Raw genomic sequence first — 14,299 nt, forward strand, 5'->3', positions numbered from 1 at the left:
GTATTGTAGAATTCTTCTCGCACTTTGCATTATGCCTGGGTCAGTCGATAGGAACTACTTTTGAGTTATCGCGCTTTACTCTGGTGTTCAATAGCTGAATATAACATCAATGTGCACCCCTTTTTAATTAAAAGTGATCAATTCTGAATAAATTAATGTCAACACTGCCACCACAGTTCAATCAGGAGTCACAGGGCCATATTACTTTTTTACGTTATCCGATATTGCGGCAGTTTTGCACACTCTGTTGATCTGTTAGTCAATTAGTTGGGGTGAACAAACGCCAAAACCAGCTAAGTGATGGGTGGGGTGTTACAATCTTTGTAGACAGATATACGGAAAAATGTCATATCAGAAAACCAGTAGTAAATGGGCTATTTAATCATTACATCCAGCATCTCCTGTAAAATGTTGAAATCTGTCAGCATAAAAAAATATATTAAATCTGAGTACAGCAGAGTAATAAATAACTCAAAAGTTGAGAAATTCAGGAAACTGCTCAAAGATGTGAACGGGATAGATGTTTACATTAATTCTGACTGAAAAGTAACTCAAATGACACAGAAGCTAAAAATGAACCATGGATTACACAAGAAATAAAGACATCATGTGGGACAAAAAGGAGACTGCGTCTACTATGCAGGAACAGCTCTGATGTTAGCATTGCAATGAATTACAAAGAATACTGCAAAATATTGAAGCCAGTAGTTCAGAAATCGAAGCAGCTTTGTTATGAGAAAAAGATAATTACATTGGGCAACAAAATAAAAACTGTATGGGATGTAGTGAAGACAGGGACAGGTGGGGTCAAAAAGGAAGAGGAACAGAGAGCTCTGAAAATAAATGAAACTTTGGTAACAAGTGGATATAGTGTTGCAAACCTCTTAAAAAAGTACTTTATTTCTGTTACTGACAGCTTGGGATTATCAGGTTCGGTGAACAGTGCAATGGAGTGTCTGAGACCAGTCTTTAAAAGTAATTTCAGTAAAACGGAAATGACACTCACCTCTCCCAAAGAAGTAGCATCCATCATAAAAAACTTAAAATCTAAGTATTCTAGTGCGCACGATAACATATCAACTAAGTTAATCTAAGAGTGTTAATATGAGTTGAGTTCTAATTTGTTATTTGTGTAATCAATCTCAGTGGAACACTTCCAAACTGGCAAAAATATGCCAAAGTTAAGCCTCTTTTCAAGAAGGGGGATAAAGAGATACCATCAAAATATAGACAAATGTCACTTTTGCCCGCTTTCTAAAAAATGTTTGAAAAAGTTTGAAAGTGTCTCCTTAAGCATCTGACTGCAAATAATATAGTGTCCAAGATACATTTTGTGTTTCTTAAGGGTTATGACATAGAGTAAGCTATTTACATTTACAGTGAGAATGTACTTCATTCATTAGATAATAAATTAGAGGCTACTGGCATCTTCTGTGACTTGACAAAAGCCTTTGACTGTGTGAACCACAGCAATCTTTTAAGTAAATTAGAATGTTATGGTGTCACTGGCAATGCTGCAAAACGGTTTGAGTCTAATCTAACTAACAGGAAACAAAGGACGTCATTGTAGAGTAGCTGTGCAGTAAGCAGTCAGTCTTCATCTGGTTTGGAATTAATTATATGTGGTGTACCTCAAGGTTCCATCGTGGGTCCTTTGCTTTTTATTGTGTACATTAATGAGTTCGCTTTGCTTGCAGGTGATACAAACATTGCAATAAGTAACAAGTCAAGTACCGATTTAGAAATAGTTCCTAATGAGAGTCTCACTGACATTAATAAATGGTTTAAAGCTAATCCACTGTCATTATTTTTTAAAAGGCCCACTATATGTAGTTCAGTTCAGAACCTGTAAGAGATTTCCTTCCAGCATATATATAATGTATGACGCCATGCAGATCGAAGAGGTTCACAGTGTTATGTTTCTGGGATTACAACTCGATAATAAATTCAGTTGGGAAGGGCATACCACAGAATTGCTTAAGTGTCTAAACCAGTCTGTATTTGCAGTGAGAATGATGTCAGATGCAGGAGATACAAGTATCAAAAAACTTACATCTTTTGCTTACTTTCATTCTATTATGTCATACGGGACCATATTCTGGTGTAGCTCATCAAACTGAACAAAAGCTTTTAGCATGCAAAAGAGTGTAATAAGAAGCATTTGTGGTGTAAATTCAAGAACATCATGTAGAAACCTGTTCAAGGAACTTCGTACTCTAAAACCTGCTTCCCAGTATATTTATTCCTTAATGAAATTTGTTACAAGTAAAATATCTCTATTTCCAATCAATAGCTCAATACGTAGTATCAATAGGATTGGGGAGAAGAGAAGTTTGTGGCACAACTTGACCAGAAGAAGGGATCAGTTGGTAGGACATGTTCTGAGGCATCAAGGGATCACCAATTTAGTATTGGAGGGCAGCATGGAGGGTAAAAATCGTAGAGGGAGACCAAGAGATGAATACACTAAGCAGATTCAGAAGGATGTAGGTTGCAGTAGGTACTGGGAGATGAAGAAGCTTGCACAGGATAGAGTAGCATGGAGAGCTGCATCAAACCAGTCTCAGGACTGAAGACCACAACAACAACAACATAGTATCAATACTAGGAATAAGAACAGTCTACATAAAGACCTAAAATCACTTACCTTGGTCCACAAAGGGGTCCAATATTAGGAACACACTTTTTCAATAAATTGCCAGCAACCATTAAAAAAACAGTTTAAACATATTTTGAAAGACTTATTGACAGGCAACTTCTTCTACTCTATAAGCATTCTATTAAAAATTATCTATCTTGAAAGAGGCATTTCCTGCTCTGTAGGTGAATATCTTAACAGGGACTGTTAGACCAACTTAAGTAAAAATTCTGTTAGATTCCAGTATTGACAGCACTTGGCCGCAAAAGTCAAGATTAGGTATTTTTTGTATGATAAATTCATTAAAAGTGCATAACAATGTTTCATGCTGACAGCTTATTAATTCTGTAAATATTAACAGTTCCAGTTTACTGTAATGTATTCACCTATTTTGACAGTCTCGTGATAAATCACCAAGATAGTAAGTATTTTATTCAAAAGTTTTATGTTTTTTATGTTATACCTTCTGACATGTAACACACCCATAAGAATCATCTCGATTTTTTGGGTCTATGGAATGAAAACTGAATCTAATCTAATCTCTTCTAATCCAGATGATAGTATTCCACTATAGCTATCATCCCTGAAAGCTGCGTATCTGTATCTTTTATATGTTTCATTATGCAAATGTTTGACAAAACATTGTATTCATCATAAGTACATAGCTAATGAATACAGCATGAACACCTATATATGTGTGATTATTTAATGAACAGTTAACTATTTTGCAGTAACTTTATTGAAATGTTTACTGCAAGTGCTATTAAAATCTGTGCTAATTTGAAAGTGGTCAGTCACATCTGTTAGTGGACACCACGATTGTAAAGAGAACCAAAAGAAACTTCTGTCAAAAAGGCATAAGCAATTTTTTAAATAGTAAATAACGACAATCTGTTGTCATTTATCGTAAGCGCACCTGCAGAAGGCTATTATATTATTTATTTATGGGAAAACCTTTATTTATAATTATTGTAAATTATATGAGTGTGACAAAACGTTCATAACATTTCTTTATTTAAATATTGTTGTAACATATTGGTTAAATGCGAGAATGTGGTCAACATGAATCAGATAATTTCTGTAGAGCTTAAGGACGTAGTGTTTTTGGTGGGGACAGCCATAAGCAAATGGAGAAGCAGACAGCAACAGAACATTATGGGAGACAAGTGGAAACTGGGATTTTTAGAGTAACAAGCTCAAGGAAGTGATTCTGGACACTTGGTGGTGAGTTCTGGAAGGCAGACCTGGCTACAGCAATATGCGCAATTCCTTCATATAGGTGATTGTTTCTGGTGGTGAATGGCCACTACAATACTCTAACTTTTGAAGGGTCTCTATATTTAGAGAGGTCTGACTGTGCTCCAGAGTAGGACTCTATCTTTTGCTGCTTGATGTACGGAACTGAGAATAGACAGAGTATAAGTTACTATTCTTCACATCACATGTGTTAATTTGTGAATCATCATGTTGCACTATGAACTATTTTGTGCTGGTGAACCTTTTGTGTATAGTGATCTTGAAATGGACTTAGTTTTTGCGCGTCTTTGACAACTATTTCGTTTGGGGATTTTGCTGCCATTCTCATAATCCTCTCAATGTAACTTTACTGCATTTGGTAATGATATTTTTTGTCTGCATTGTAACTGGCTATCGTAGAACCATTACCATTTTTTCGAGATGTCCTTCCTTGTTATTCAATATTCTGTTGTCTTCATCAATTACAGACATAACAATAGAACCTTTTTATTAAATTATTTGTTTATATTTATTTTATATTTCCTTATATTTTATTAACTCACAATTCCAGCCAATGCACCGACTATTTGACTGCATAATCTCAGTTATAGGTAATCATTTGCAGGGAATTAGCTGCAGGGCATGAAAACAGACAAGCACTGCTCAATCCTATGATTATATGGAGCTAGTCTTTTTAAACATAGCAGTGCATACTGCAGTACCTGAAGTACGAGTAACCACAGGTAAAGACACAACTGGTTTACTCATATGGACTGCTATTTAGGAAAGGCAACTCAGCAGCCATAGCTGTTAGGTACTGTTGCAGTCTGCGATGTAGCTTTGTACAGAAGTGAAAGTGGATGATAAAAAGTTCAGACAATAAGAGAATAGAAGTTTTCGAAATATGTTGCTAAAGAAGAATGGTTAAAATTGAATGGGTAGACCAAGTAACTTGTGAGGAAGTACTGAATCGAATTGGGGACAAAAGAAATTTGTGGCATGTCTCAACTAAAAGAAGGGATCTATTGATATGTAGTGGCCCTGACGGTTTTTTGGTGATTCTTGGGAGCCTAGTGCCAAACATTGCAGAAATCAGGGGCTGCAGGGCACAGTATGTCAGCATATCACTTACAGCAGCAAGGCTGTTTATTCATTCAAAGATGGGCCATGTTTGGCACCACATTCTGTCGATACAGCAGAAAGACATTGTCTCAATAGGCCAAATCAGGCAGCTACTCATCTTCAAGGCATGAAATTATTGTCCTTGATGCGATCCAAAGTGGCACAACACCATAACAACTGAGCTACTGACCTGTATATACACTCGCTGATATCAGTTAAGGGATGAAGGGATGATCAGTCATACAGTCCCTACTGGGACGAGAGAGCTACACTGCATGATGAGAAGCATGGATTAGCTGGAAACCACCATCATTTCAGATCTTCACTATCAAGGGGTCCTCTCCTGGTGATGATTCCTCTAATGGGACTTACAGCTATACTAGTGAGGGAGCCTCTTCCTGGCCCACTGCAGAATCAGCAAGCTCCTGCCAGGGGGAGCAGCAGAATGACTCCAGGGCAGTACCACCACTACATTGGTGCAAATGCAATGGCATCTCATGCCACCCTTCATCGAGACAAAACATTTCACCAAGAGGCAAGCTTCCACTGCCGCTTTCCACAAATTTGCAGCGATGCTGACTCCATCAGTTCGCCACGCTGCTTACCATTTTGGGTCATATGTTGCAAAGCAGGGCATTGGTGTCAACAATCGTGAGCACATGTCACAACTGCTGTCAACACACTTCACCCAATGACTGACTGTGTGCCAAGAGGGTGGTATGGGGTGCTACACCACAGTGTCCATTTGTAGCTACAAGAGTCATAATAAAGAACTTCTCTTGTTACTACTGTTTCACTGAAGCCTCCACCAGCCAGCATCCTCACCTTGACCCTGGCTGCTGATCACCCTGACACAAGAAGTAGCGCAACATTCTCAGGTCTACTTCAGTTGCTGTCAGAAGTACTGGGTTCGTCTTCAGTGGACATCAGATGATCTGACCTGGACACAGCATTACGCTGCAGCTGCAGCAAGTAGTACAATCACTGTGGGCTGATTGAGAAAACTGTTGTTCTACTTGTAGCTGTGAAAGAGATGGATCTAGAAGAGAAGTACATCATTCTTCGAGAGCTACTTTGTTTCGGCCAGTGGAGCCAACTGATGTATCGAAGTTTCACAGTAATTGTAAAGAAGACTGTTTACAGCCTGTTAGATGTGCATGGTGTTACATACTATGGCATAGTGCACGAAATGTGGAACCTGTATCGGTAATATTTTGGACTTGCCACTGGTAGAGATATACAGCCAGGTAAAGTATGAAATGTAGGTGGTTGATGATAAGGCATAAATTATAAGTAGGCTGTAATTCTTAGTGTGTGAATAGTTGTTAATGTGGGCAATATATATTGTGTTGCGAATAGTAGTTAAAGGCCCAGCTACTACCAGCACCAATTTTAGTAGAGAATGTAGCACAGTTAAGAGGAGATAAGTCGTTGTAAGAGAGACAAGTGGCGGCTAGGGATGAACAGTTAGCATCTGTACTGCCATTTGTACCAAAGTGGCTCTAGTTTCCACTGTGTTGACAACATCATATTCTGCTAGGGCAGGTAATGATGTGGTGTCTTTTTTTGGAGGATCAGAAGACATTGGGAGAGATATCTAGGTGCTGGGTAGTCAGTTATTTCAGATGACAAAATTGCGATTGGAAGGTGAGGAAAAGATTCTTGCTAGATGTATAGAGACGTTAAGATAATCATAAACATTTGAGCAATTGAGGCAGAACCTCTTGCAGCAATAAAGGGAGCAAAACAGTGCTAGGTTCTTTCAGTAGCAATTGAGCACATTTACGAAACAACACAGGCAAATGGTAAAGGAGTCTGCAGACGCAATACATTAAGTTAACGGACAGACATTAAGAGTCAGGTCAGAATTATGAAACGAATAACGTAATACTGAAGGAAACCGACTAAAGAGCACTCGATGCATTCTTTGGATGTCAGTCACCTCACAATCGAGAGAAGTGCAGACAGGCATCCCAGTTAGATCATTATTCTTCTATTATATTAGCAACAGAATTTTAAAAAACTGATAGAGGAACTGATGTAAGTGATAAACGCAGCGTACTTTCCAATAATATAAAATGATAGAAATGTGGTAAATCAGACTCATTGAGACAGACAGTCGGCAGCGTCAGTGCAGTAGGAAGTATGGTTATCAGCAGTGAAAGGGCGATAGGGGTAAACAAGGAGATAATGGGCAGATGTTAAACACCAAAGAGAAACTCTAATCTGCCGAGCGGCGTTTTCATTAAATTTTACTGATATGGATACTTTTGCAGAGTTGGAATATGCTGTAGTAGTAAGTGTGAAGAACACAAAACTTTTGTTGGACACAAGGACTCATATGTTAGTAGCGAGTAGAAACCTTGTGAGTCGGAAACGATTGAACCCGCTTTGCTGTAAGTTGTATGGGATAAGAGATAGTGATATGACAGCTATTAGATTGGTTGAATTAAGTTTTCAAATCGAGGAGGTTCAGTTTGAAAAAATGTGTGTAAGTGAGACCTCTTGTGACGGTTATTGTATGACCTTAGAATTGGACTTTTGGAGTGAGTATCATGCCACAACTGACCTTCGACACCATGTAGTGAAATACAGTGGGACAACATTTCACCTAGAGGAAACAGTCATCGGTGAAATGCTATCCAAGAGGTGTCTGTCTTAAGGAACACACCATCTAAGCTGCACACCAGAGCAGTAAGGCTTGATCTGCATGATATCATGGCTGAGGGCTCAGGAAAGTCTTTTTGGTGAGTGTAGAACCGCACATACCAGTTGCCATATTGTGTTTGGTAAAACTACTAAAAGAAAACATTATATTGGATAAATGAAACGATCGTATGGCATTGTTGGTCGGAAGGCCCCATGCGGTGGACTTCGTCCGCCGTATTGCAAGTCTTCTTTCATTGACACCACATCGGCGACTTGCAAGTCAGTGACGATGAAGGACACACAACACCCAGTTCCCTGCCAGGAATCGAACCCGGGTGCCCTGCGTGGTAGTCGGTGATGCTACCACTACACTGCGAAGTTGGACTATTATATTGGATATTTTGCGACGTTTTGTTAGAAGGAGCAATGTATGCGTACGACAGGGAGATGGCAGAGAGTGGTTCTTGTGAATCTAGATAATTTTAGCTACCAGGAAAAAAGTTAATGGAGGGAATAGTTACAGCGAATTTAGTAACCATCGAGGATGGAATGTGAGACATGCACAGCCCCACGACACTGCTGGAATTGCATTACGTATGAAAATAGTTCATCCACAAGAGACAGAAAGAGAGAAAAAGGAGAAGTTTTTTACTTAAGTTTGAGGATTTGTTTTTTCCTCAATGGCCTTTATTGACAACATCTGCAATGCATCAGATGCTGACAGGAAATGGTGGAGAGGAAGGAAGGAAGATGTAGACCAATATGTGGGGAATTGTATGCAGAGTAAACAGAGAGCAGATGTGAATAATAAACAAATGTTACTGCTGCTATTACCAGAGGCTACAAACCCTTTTGAAATAACTGGGATGGAGATCTTAAGTCCGTTTAACTGAACTCTTGCAGGGAACCGTTTTGTGCTGGCAATTATTGATCGTTTTTTTCGATCTGTGGCAATGATCGTAATCTCTAATCAGCAGGCAGCGGAGCAAACCATGGTCGACAATTAGTCAGTGAAGTTTTGTGTGCTGGAGAACACAATCACATACCAAGTGTCAAATTTCATACATGACTGAACGAAACAGTTTTGTATGTTGCTATTGATGCAGATGTCAAGAACTAGTCCACTACCACACAGACTAATGGTAGAATGGGGAGCATGTGTCTGTTTATATTATCAGTAAATTTATGCTAACAAAAGCAAGAGATATGATGATTTCAGAAGACGAGGATACTGATTTGATAATGACAGCCTCAAGATTTCGGTGTTGAAAGAGGGAAAGGATTACAGTGTCCCTGACCAGAATAATCCATACCAATAAAAATATATGCAAGTTACAATTGTTCCTAGGCGAAGAAGATGGAGAAGGGTATCCAAGGGACGTTGTGAAGCCCAAATCTTACTTCCAGCAGACATAATTGCACTGGACTTACACGTTATACGACGCCGTAGTAGTAGTGGTGAACAACTACGAGCGGAGTAGACTCCCATGGGTAGACACATCCTCTGCTTCCACTCTCTGTTCATCTCTTTCTCCCCCTTCCCTCTGTCCTCCTACTCCACTTCACATTCTCTGTCCATCTCCTCCTGCCACTCCCTCCCTGTCCATCTCCTCCTCCTCCCCCTCAACTTCTCTTTCCAGCTCCTCCTCCCTTCTCTCTGTGCCATGCAGTGATATAATTTTGTAGGTACATTCAATGGAATACTATCTGACAAATGTGTTGGGAATAGAGTCATGTTGATAGTACAACGTTAATGTTGTTTTAAGGAGGTGACACTCTTTCTCTTTTGGTTAGAGTTACTTCCGTTTTTCATATGCTTTTGTTTTTTTGTTTGTCCTTTGTGTGCAGTATTGTTGTCTGCCACTCAGTGTAAGCTGTTGCATATTTAACTCTGTAGAGACAGACTTATTATTGAGCTTCATTTACTTCACCCAGTTACAGGTTGTGAGCCCATGAGCTCACGCCTGTTTTTCATGTAGTTGCAGAGATTTCTCTTGGTGGTACTGCGACCTGCAGAAAATTTGACATTACCAGCATAGTGTTGGTGTGGCGCGTTGTAACAGTCTATGCATCAGAGTTTACTTGTCTGGAGGGAACCACAGGGCGGTGTGGAAATTATAAATGGACGTGATATTCAGAAGAAAGGGTTTTGTGGATATTGTCAATGACATAGTTATAAAACCTCTGAAGGATAAAGTAGCTGAGGAAAAACTTGTATGGAAAAGGACGCTGAATCACAGGAACTTTTTGTGACATGCATGGAGATAACGCCACTCACTCATCTATTTTCGTGCACAATGTCAGCTGGCATGTGGGCTGAACTGACGACCTAGTATGAGAAAGAGCCCACGGTAGCATTCACCTACTTCAGCAAAAGTTTTTTTCGCTTCAATTTGGTGTGACTGTGCGTACAGTTACGTTGAAAATAGAATAAATCAACACCAAATTGAAGCAAACAGGTGAACCACTTTCAGAGAAAACGATTAAAGCCAAGGTGTTGATTTCATTGCCAGGGAGATATAAACATTTCCATTCTGTAATGGGTCCATCCCCGTCGAGAAGCAAATACTTAATGACTTAACTTCAAGACTGCTCATTCACAAAGAAAGAAACTATCAGTCTGATCAGCCAGAGGTACTGGTAGCTTCGGCCATTGCAAGCAGTCAGCTAAAAATTACCTGTCACACTTGTGGTAAGGAGGCCCATTTTGCAAAGGACTGTAAAAATAAAGAGAAGAGACAAACGAGAAGCTGCAATTATTGTAAGTAAAGAAGTCATTTGAAGTCAAATTACAGGTTGTTGAAGTCTAAGGAAGGGAAAAAAGCTCAGGATGTAAATACCTTTATGCATATCAGTCAAGCAGTTGACATAGAAGATTTGTGGTTTATGTATACAGGTGCTAGCTAGCATATATGCAGTAAGAGAGAATTCGTAAAGAAACTATCAATGTGTGAAGCTCAACGAAAATTATGTTGGGTGACAGTAAACATCTTGATGTGACTGGGCATGGTACTGGTGAACTATATGGATGGAACAGTGTTAAATTTATCAAATCAGATCTTAGTTAAGTACTTTTTTGTAGGAAACAACTTGGACAAAGGTACATGTTTAGTGCCCAACAAGGAACAATGTGAATTCTTGAACAGTAAAGGTGAAGTTCACACATTATCCAAATGTGCCAATAAAATGTATTGTATGTTGTTTTCCTTAAATGAAACACAATCAGAGTTGTCAACCGTTACTCTGATGTGTACAAGTAAAACACACTCTATGGTTGACAATTATCACACTAGTGACTTTTTCATCAGACAGTATTGATAGTAGTCTGGAAAATATGCTAAACATGCTGAAAACTTGATTGTTTGGCATAAAAAATTTTGCCATCAGAACATTACAAATGTGAGAGAGATATTGTCGCAAAAAGGAGTGGACATCATTGACAATTTTGTGACTTGTGAAGAATGTTTGGTGGATAAACAACATTGCTTGCCTGTCTCCATCAGTTCGTCAAGAGCTAATGCCCCACCTGAATTGGTACATACAGGCATGTGCAGACCTATGCAAATGCATTCACTTGGAGAAACGAGATATTTTTTGCTTTTGAAGAATGACTACTCGGATTATCCCAAAGTATTCTGTATGAAACAGACCGATGACCTTAAAGGTCTGACTAGGAATTTTGTTACAAAAGCTGAGACAGAAATTGGTCTGAAAGTTAATTTCTAAGGAGTGATAACGGACTCAAGTTTATGAATACCGACTTTAGGTACTTTTTCAGTGAGAATGGCATAACCCATCAAAGAGGCCCCAGAATCAGGTGCTATTTGTTGTGATGAAAAGAACACATATAATATTTCAGTACCAGAGAGGCAGAAAGAAGAAAACAAAAGTGAGTTTAGGGAAGAACAAGAAATCAATGAAAACAAAGAAAACAGAGAAGTTTATTTTGAGGATTCAGAGGAAAATTTAGCTGACAAGGATGAGAGGACATACATTTGAGACCCAGGAGGAATATTCAGTGCCCAAATTACTTAGAGGATTGTGCCTTGGGCCTGTTGACGGGGGTGAATGATGATGATCCCAGCACCTACACTCCTCAAAACTATATGTAAATGACCTAAAGACATTGACTTGTTACTGAATGTGAGCACAGTTGTATAGATTATTTTCAACTCTGTCTAATATGTGTAATTTTATTTCTATGGGGTAAACTCTTAATCTCTTTTACAAATGTCTGAAAAATCGTATATATCGGTGCTTTTATGTAAATACCAAATACTTTGTAAACACCCATGTATATACTGGCATATCCAATATCACTACCAAAAATGATTCAAGGATGAAGAAATAAATGAAGCAATATCTTGTAGTGATACTGAAAATCTGAAAGATGCTATAGCAAGAGAGCTGCATGCCCTTGGAGAAACTAACACATGGGATTATGTTAGTAAATTGAATTATTGTAATATTATTGACACAAAGTGTGTTTTTAGGCAAAAAAGAGAAGAGAAAGGTAATGTTGTTTCTTACAAAGCTCATCTTGCAGCTAAAGGTTTCCAACAGAGATTGACTTATTCAGAGATATACAGTCCAGTAGCAAAATTACCTTCAGTGAGATTTTTTCTGGTTTTTTGTAATGAGAATAGCTTTCCTATCAATCAACTGGATGTTTGTAATGCTTTTCTCTGTGGAGAGATAGTTGCAGACTTTTATGTAAATTACCTACACGATGTTGAAATAAAATGAATGATATAGTTTCTATACTTAAAAAGGCTCTGTACAGTTTAAAAGACTCACCCAAAAACAGGGATGTTAAATTACACACAGTAATAACTCGCTTAGGATTTGTGGCAAGTGATTTTTTAGTTTTGCGTGTATATAAAGATACTTATTTGGTTACATTGACAATCTGAAGATAGCGCCAACTTCCCAGAGTCAAATTGGTAATTTAAAGCTTTTATTAAGTGATAACATTAAAATGAAGGTTTTAGGCCTGATTAGGAATGATGTGGGAATGAATATTATCCAAAGTGTAATGGAGCGTATTATTACTATTTGTCAAAGTTCCTGTCTTGAAAAAGTGTTAAAAGTTTTTAGTATGTTTGAATGTAGTTCTTGTTTCAACTCCCATGGAGGAAAATTTTGATCAGAGTGTGTTAAAAAGAGAAAAATCTGAAAATGAAGACAATGAAAAAGATATGAAAAATGAATAGGGTCTCTATGTATTCATGCTAGGTTCCAGACCAGATATTTGTGTAGCAATAATTATTCTAAACAGGTACTAATCATGTGCAAATCCAGATTCAATGAGTGTTTTAAAACGTGTATTGCATTATATTAAAGAAGCCTAAAACTGAGTCTGTTATATGTTAGGGATAAAAATTGTACTCTTCCTGTAATTGGTTACGTTAACTCTGGTTGTATTGGTGATAGAATTGATAGAAAGTACACAGATTGTTACCTTTTCAAGGTTTTGGGTTGTTTTGTTTCGAGGGGACCCAAGAAGCAACCTACAGTACCTCTGCCATCAACAGAATCAGAATTTGTTCCGTAAAGTGTGGCGACTAGCAAAGCCTGTTGGCTCAGTAGTTTGTATTGCAGTCTTTCTGGCAGTCAAAGAGCTGCCATGCTCTATGAAGACGATATTCCAGTAACAAGCCTTTGCAAAAACCCTACTTCCATCATAAAGTAAACAGCATAGATGTTAAAATTTTATTTGTGACGGAGAAAGTTTTTACAAAGGAGTTGTGTTAAAGCATATTAATACAAATGAGCAACAAGATGATGAAGCAAGTAGGTAAAACAAAATCTGAAAAATTTAGAACCTTGCTAGGACTTACTTAAAGCCTGTAATCTAGTTTTTATAACATCTATAATTAAAGTTGATGGAGGGTGTTAGTGGAACAACATTAATGTTGTTTTAAGGAGGCAACACAGCTTTGCTTCTTGTTGCTGCTAACTTCTGTTTTTCTGATGCTATTTTTTATATACTCTTGAGTTTGTTATTGTCACTCGCTATGAAGTGTAAGCTACTATATATTTAAATAAACTCTGTACATACAGATTTATTATTCAGCTCCATTTACTGTGTCTAATTCCAATTTAGTGTCAAAGAAGTAAGAAATTCAAATGTCAGGCACGATGTGGCAGTTTTCCTGCATGAACAGCCAAAATGTAGTAAGCAATAACTTTTTTTCGTTTCAGCTTTTGTAGAGGCTGTAGGCGAGAAGAAGTTTCTTATGGGTTTGAATTACATATAAATTTTGTTGCAAACAACTAAGTGCTCTCATTCTCAGATATTGTAGCGCACATAGTAGTTATACAGGGTTATTACAAATGATTGAAGCGATTTCACAGCTCTACAATAACTTTGTTATTTGAGATATTTTCACAATGCTTTGCACACACATACAAAAACTCAAAAAGCCTTTTAGGCATTCACAAATGTTCGATATGTGCCCCTTTAGTGATTCGGCAGACATCAAGCCGATAATCAAGTTCCTCTCACACTCGGCGCAGCATGTCCCCATCAGTGAGTTCGAAAGCATCGTTGATGCGAGCTCGCAGTTCTGGCACGTCTCTAGGTAGAGGAGGTTTAAACACTGAATCTTTCACATAAACCCACAGAAAGAAATCGCATGGGGTTAAGTCGGG

This window comes from Schistocerca americana, chromosome 3 (genome assembly GCF_021461395.2).
Source record: "Schistocerca americana isolate TAMUIC-IGC-003095 chromosome 3, iqSchAmer2.1, whole genome shotgun sequence".
NCBI classification, from domain to species: Eukaryota; Metazoa; Arthropoda; class Insecta; order Orthoptera; family Acrididae; genus Schistocerca; species Schistocerca americana.